Source organism: Balaenoptera ricei, chromosome 2 (assembly GCF_028023285.1).
Source record: "Balaenoptera ricei isolate mBalRic1 chromosome 2, mBalRic1.hap2, whole genome shotgun sequence".
NCBI classification, from domain to species: domain Eukaryota; kingdom Metazoa; phylum Chordata; class Mammalia; order Artiodactyla; family Balaenopteridae; genus Balaenoptera; species Balaenoptera ricei.
Genome location: NC_082640.1, coordinates 3854678 through 3861473, shown reverse-complemented (window position 1 = coordinate 3861473; position 6796 = coordinate 3854678). Strand labels below are relative to the sequence as shown.

At 43.2% G+C, this 6796-nt stretch overlaps 1 pseudogene; it reads left to right on the top strand.

Moving 5' to 3' along the window:
* Positions 1-3060: 3060 nt before the first annotated feature.
* LOC132361403 (U6 spliceosomal RNA) lies at positions 3061-3173 on the top strand (annotated as a pseudogene).
* The last annotated feature ends 3623 nt before the right edge of the window (positions 3174-6796 follow it).

Sequence of the window (6796 nt, the reverse complement as noted above, 5' to 3'; positions counted from 1 at the left end):
CCGACACTGGCAGTGAGCTGGACCCTCTAAGCATTCCTCCTTTCTTTCCTTCGGTTTGCCTCTTGTTAATACCATCCAGTTGTCAGTGGTGTGAAGGGGGCAGGTGGAGGGCACCAGGCGTACACGGTCCCTTAGTGAGCGAAGAGCCCGGGCCACATGGCCACCGCTTCAGCAGCAGGTGGCCTTCCTTTGGGAGCCTGCCCTTCAGCCTCAGAGAGGAGTTTCCTGCCCACCTGATCTATGGTGGCGGGCGGGGGAAGGGCAGCCTTGGCCCACTAGGATCCAGTGAGGTGTTTCCTCCCCCCAGTCCCAGCCAGGGTCTTGACCTGGCCTGCGCGCACCCCAGAGGGATGCTTCCCGCTCACCTGGTGACTGGACCAGCTCTAGCCTGGGAAACCTAGCAAGCTTCTCCACCATCCAGTGGGCTGCAGCCATGCCTTTGCAATGAGACCTGAACCCCTGACATGGGGAGGGAGCCCCTTCCAAGTCTGTTCCTTCCCTGGGTACTCTCCCTTTAGCCCTAGACTATTCTTGAAAGTTCTCTGTACCCATTTATAGTTAATCCTCTCTGACCTGGCCTGATACAGAGGGTAATACGAACGTTTGTAATCACAATACTTAGAACCCCAACCTTTTTCCATTGCTTGGTTACCTGAATGCTGGCAACCAGGCTTATGGTTTCCAGCCAGGAGATGAGAAGACTTCGGTGAAAAGTTTGACAGCTGTTACGAGGAGTACCCAAAGAAGCACAGTTTCAGAAATGCCACAGTCAACAGTCCTTCTCCTATGAACCAATTGCTTCCAGTCAGCGTCGTCGTGTCCCCACCTTAAATATGTACAGACAGCCGAGGGTCACGAAGCATGTGAAGAAAGCCTTTACGATGACAGGATCAGAACAGAAAATAATAACAACAATATGGAGGAAAGTGGAACTATGAAAGGGGAACAAAACATTTTTAAAAACTAATACTAAATTTAATACCTTTCACTTCCACCTTGAAAAGCATGGATATTAAAGTGCTAATATAATTACCTTCCCTAGTATATCTTTTTTACTTTTTGTTATGTATTAAAAAACAACTAAAAACATGCACAGTTTGTAAGGAAATGACAAATCTCAGAGAATTCGGAATCTGAATACATTCTATACATAGCTTCTAGATAAAGACACAGAAAATTGCCAGATACTCAGAGGCCCCCTGGTCCCATTCTAGTGACTCCCCTTAAGGTTTAATATTGTTCTGGTATCTAACAAAAAGATCACTTTACCTGTATTTTGTATTTTATATAAATGTTATGACACAGTATAACCACTTTTGGATTGGGCTTTTTTATTCCTTATGTTGTTTGGGAATACACCTATATGGTTGCCTGTTGTGATCATGCATTGCCACTGTTGCATAGGATTCCATAGTGTAAACATTTAACAATTAATATATTCCAATATGTATTACAATATGAGTGATTTTCAGTTTGTGTCTATTGAGAATAGCACTGGTATATAAATTCTAGAACTTGGGGGAAAAAAAAAACCTAATAGTAAGAGCCTCAAGATTTTGACATAGTGAAAAAAGAGTTTGTCTCCACTAAACAAAACAAAAAACCAAGGGGTCATAAGAAAGAAATACTGAGAAAACAAAAAAAAGTCTTGAAAATAGAAACAATAAGAAGGTTAGAAGATGAAGTTGAGAAAGTTGCCGAAAAGTCATACACACAAAAAAGTCAGAGGACTTCCCTGGTGGCGCAGTGGTTAAGAATCCACCTGCCAATGCAGGGGACACGGGTTCGAGCCCTGGTCCAGGAAGATCCCACATGCTGCGGAGCAGCTAAGCCCATGCACCACAACTACTGAGCCTGTGCTCTAGAGCCCGTGAGCCACAACTACTGAGCCCGCAAGCCACAACTACTGAAGCCCATGCACCGAGAGCCTGTGCTCCGCAACAAGAGAAGCCACTGCAATGAGAAGCCCGTGCACCGCAACAAAGAGCAGTCCCCACTTGCCACAACTAGAGAAAGCCAGCGCACAGCAACGAAGACCCAACGCAGCCATAAATAAATAAATAAATAAATTGATTGATTGATTTTTTTTAAAAAAAGAGTTACTTATTCAAAAAAGAATCCGGGGGTGGTGGTGCTGTGATGAACTGGGAGATTGGGATTGACATATATACACTAATATGTATAAGACAGATAACCAATAAGAACCTGCTGTATAAAGTAATAAAATTTAAATGATAAAACAGAAAAAAAAAAAGACTCCTAAATATAACCCAAAAAAGTAGACTCACAGATATAGAGAACAAACTAGTGGTTACCATTGGGGGGGTGGGAGGCACAAACCATTGGGTGTGAGATAGATTCAAGGATATGTTGTACACCGTGGGGAATATAGCCAATATTTTGTAATAACTGTAAATGAGAAGTAACATTTAAAAATTGTATTAAAATTTTTTTAAATAAGTGTAAAAAAAAAAGAATCCTAAGATAAGCAGGAGAGGAAAAGTCACCATAGTATATTACATGACTCAGCTGTGATTGGCACATTTCATCGTAGTAGTAATGGAAACATGGATTAGTAACTGAACTTACAACATGACCTTATTGAGAGGAAGAGGGGTTGTGTCTGTGTGTTGATGGTGGTGAAAGAGGGTTCAATCCTCATCTTCCACAGGATAAGACAACTGGCACCACTTAACCATGACTAATCAATAAGTAGCAGAGATTTGGAGATGAAGCAAAATGAAAGTGGCTGCTTCTGGAGAGTGGGAAAGAGGTGAAGTGGGGCAGGGGACCGCTGTTTTGTTAGGGGTGGAAGGAACCTCTGTTTTTGAAACAAGTTTTCTAGAGCGTGTTTGACTTTTCAGGGCTCAGTTTGTATCCTGTTGTAGGGTGGCTCTCCTCCGAGGATGACTTCAGAAGCATGTCCCAGCTTCTTGACCCAACCTAGAATTCAACTTGCCCATTTGTAGAAAAACACTTGAAAACCTCGAGGTGACTCTTAGGCCTCTTGTTCTGTAATTCTGAGATGCCAAGTAATCTGGTCTAGAGTTTTAACATCTGGTGCTCTCTTCAGCAGTACACATGCTAAAAATTAGAACAAAACAACAAAGATTAAGTAACATGGCCCCTGCACAAGGATAATGCACAAATTCGTGGAGCTGTTGCCTACTTTTAATTAAATGTCCTCTGAGTTCAAAAATATATATATGTAGATCACATCTGAAAGGTTTGTTTATTTTAAATTAGGTCTTCAGGGACTTCCGTGGTGGTCCAGTGGTTAAGACTCTGCGCCCCCAAGGCAGGGGGCCCGGGGTTTGGTCCCTTGTTGGGGAACTAGATCCCACATGCATGCGGCAACTAAGAGTTTGAATGCTGCAAAAGAAAGAAAGAAATTAAGCCTTCATAATCACTGACTTTATGTGGAAATAAATCCACAGGTCTCTCAAACTGAAGTAAGCAGTTCTTGAAAGTACTTTTTTTTTTTTTTTTTTTTTTGGCTGCACAGTGCTGCTTGCGGGATCTCAGTTCCCTGACCGGGGATTGAACCCAGGCGTCAGCACTGAAAGCGCCAAGTCCTAACCACTGGACCGCCAGGGAATTCCCAGAAAGTACTTCTTTCTTCATTAAATGAATGCTTCCAAATTTTGAAGATTTAGAAGAGAAGTGGATTTTTAAAAATTGTGGTAAAATACACATAAAATAAAATTTACCATCTTAAGCGTTTTTAAGTGTACAGTTCAGTAGTGTTGGAAGAAAAGTGTTTGGTTTGGGGGTTTTTGTGTGTGTGTGTGTGTACACAGAAATTAGCTCAGGACTGGAAATATTTGTGTCATGATCTACACCAAAATATTTATTTAATGTTCTTCAGTTCATATTAGCTTGGTGGAATGATGTTATTAACATTATAAACTTTCAGATGTTTCCACTGTAGGTAAAATCAGAACTGAGGACAAGTATTTAAAATATTCAAGAAATTAACTCATTTTTTTCACCCACTTAACAGTCAAGAGCCATTGGAAATGAAAAATCAAAATACTGTAACTAAATCTGAGAAATCCCAAATAAGTGCCCATTGTTTCTTGAGCGGCAGACAAGACATCACCAGTATGAGTTCCAGGAAACACCCACGTTACCATCTTAGATATATTCTTTTCTTGCCGAATAAAAAGTTAGGCACACAGCTTTTCTCTACAATAACTGGAATTGTGCACAGCCGCCCTGCATTCTGCTCTGAAAATGAACTTTTGTTTTATGCAAATGTAGGCGAATTAGAATGAACAAAAGGCGCACATTTTAAGGCTGAGAACATTCAACTGAAAATGAAAAACGGATTTTTCTTCTGATAGAAAACCAGCTGGAAAAATTTTGCAGCAGGCCGGTTGGGGGCTGACCTGCAGCCTCTCAGCAGTCCCCTCTTTGCAAGGCAGCTGCCCACTGGCAAGGACTTTCTAAATGCCCCTGTCAGGGGTCCCGAGGTGACCCCTCTGCAGGAATAAACAGGAAGAGGCGGGGCCCTCTCTCTGGTGCCCCCGGCCCCGTTGGGGGGGGAGGGCCAGCTCCTTCCCGCACCCACCGCTGGAACCACCTGCTGACCCCAAGGTCTGAGCCGCCTGCTGGACAGCGGGGCCCACAGAGGTCTGACAGGGCTGGGACACTGCTGTAGACCCTTTCTTTTTTTTTAATTTATGTAACCGAAGTATAGCTGATTTACAGTGTTGTGTTAATTTCTGCTGTACAGCAAAGTGACCCCATTACACATATATATATTCTTTTTCATATTCTTTTCCATTACGGTTTATCACAGGATAGTGAATATAGTTCCCTGGGCTATATTGTAGGACCTTGTTGTTTATCCGTCCTGTATATAGGAGTTGGCATCTGCTCACCCCACACTCCCACGCCACCCCTCCCCCACTGCCCTGCCCCTTGGCAACCACAAGTCTGTGCTCTATGTCTGTGAGTCTGTTTCCATTTCATAGACAGGTTCATTTGTGTCATATTTTAGATTCCACATAGAGGTGATATCATATGACATTTGTCTCTGTCTGACTTACTTCACTCAGTATGATCGTCTCTAGGTCCATCCACGTTGCTGCTGCAGACCCTTTAAGAGGACTTTCCCAGGGGAGGAAGGAGAGCTGGAGACCCCTGCTTAGGAAGCCTGATGAAAGGATGCTTGGTTATTCAGGAATGTTGAGGTCCTGGTTCCTGAGCCTGGACACAGAGGCAACCATCAGAGAGCCTTCCTACTCTGCCCGCCACACACATTCCAGGCTCTGTTTTCACTCTGATGTCTAACAATCGTTCCATTGAGAACTCTGCGGCTGGCAGCTCCACTGCCGTGTCTTCACGGCTGCAGCCTTGGGCCCAGCCCAGAACGAGGCACCTCTACCCTGTCCAATTCACACTTTCTTCTCCACTCTTCCCTCTGTCCCTTTCCCCCCAGGAACTCCTTCATCCATCCCTTGGATTTGGATGTTCCCTTCGCTCTTCTGGCAGAACACGCCTTCTAACACGTACCCTCATGACTTTAAATATTATCTATATGCTGATAAATCCAAAATCTGCTTTTCCAAGCCTAATTGCTCCCATAAATTCCTAACTCATGTATCCAAATGCTTGCAGGCCATTTGCACTTAAAGACCCCACAGGCACCTGCAATTCAACACGTCCAAAGTGAACTGAAAAAACCCCAGGGATTATGTGCATAAAGTCCACAATTGCTTACTTGAAATCCTTGGGGACAAATGTTTTATGGAATTTTGAGTTCTTCAGAATTTAGAAAAGGTAATACATAGTATGTATACAGCAGTACCAGTGAGGTCTAGGCCAGTACCATGGAATCAAACATGATTTTTCTCTTCAGCAAAATGTACCACTATTCACATTCAGCGGAATATGCAAAGGCTGAAAAAAGTGTCATGTCAGTTGAAGTCATGTTTTATTATCAAAAGAGTTGCACCAAACTTACAAAAAACTTAATTTTCAGAGCCTCTTAGCTATTGGACTTGTGAATATGTGATTATTGAACTTTGTCACATATGACATTAAAGGGCTAATATCCCTAATATACACAGAGCTCTTAGAAATTAACAAGAAAAAGAAAGGTGAAAACCCAGGAAGAAAATGGACCAAGGAGGGGACTTCCCTGGTGGTGCAGTGGTTAAGACTCTGCACTCCCAATGCAGGGGGCCCAGGTTCGATTCCTGGTCAGGGAACTAGATCCCACATGCATGCTGCAACGAAGAGTTCACATGCCACGGACTTCCCTGGTGGCACAGTGGTTAAGAATCCACCTGCCAATGCAGGGGACATGGGTTCAAGCCCTGGTCCGGGAAGATCCCACATGCCGTGGAGCAACTAAGCCCGTGTGCCACAACTACTGAGCCTGCGCTCTAGAGCCAGTGAGCGACAACTACTGAAGCCCACGCACCTAGAGCCTGTGCTCCGCGACAAGAGAAGCCACCGCAGTGAGAAGCCTGTGCACCACGACGAAGAGTAGCCCCGCTCGATGCAACTAGAGAAAGGCCACGCACAGCAACAAAGACCCAACGCAGCCAAAAATAAATAAATAATTAATTTAAAAAATAAAATAAAACTTAGTAGCTGTAGAATTCACAAATTTTGCTCCAAAGAAACAGATCGTGACTTTCAATAATAAATCTTTATTTCCATAAACATTCAATAAAAACACACTATAATACAATGTCAAGTACCCTTTATGAAACATGTGGTGCAATATTCTACAGGTGAGGAATCTAACCAAAATTATATGAAGCAATTCTTTCTTTAAGGG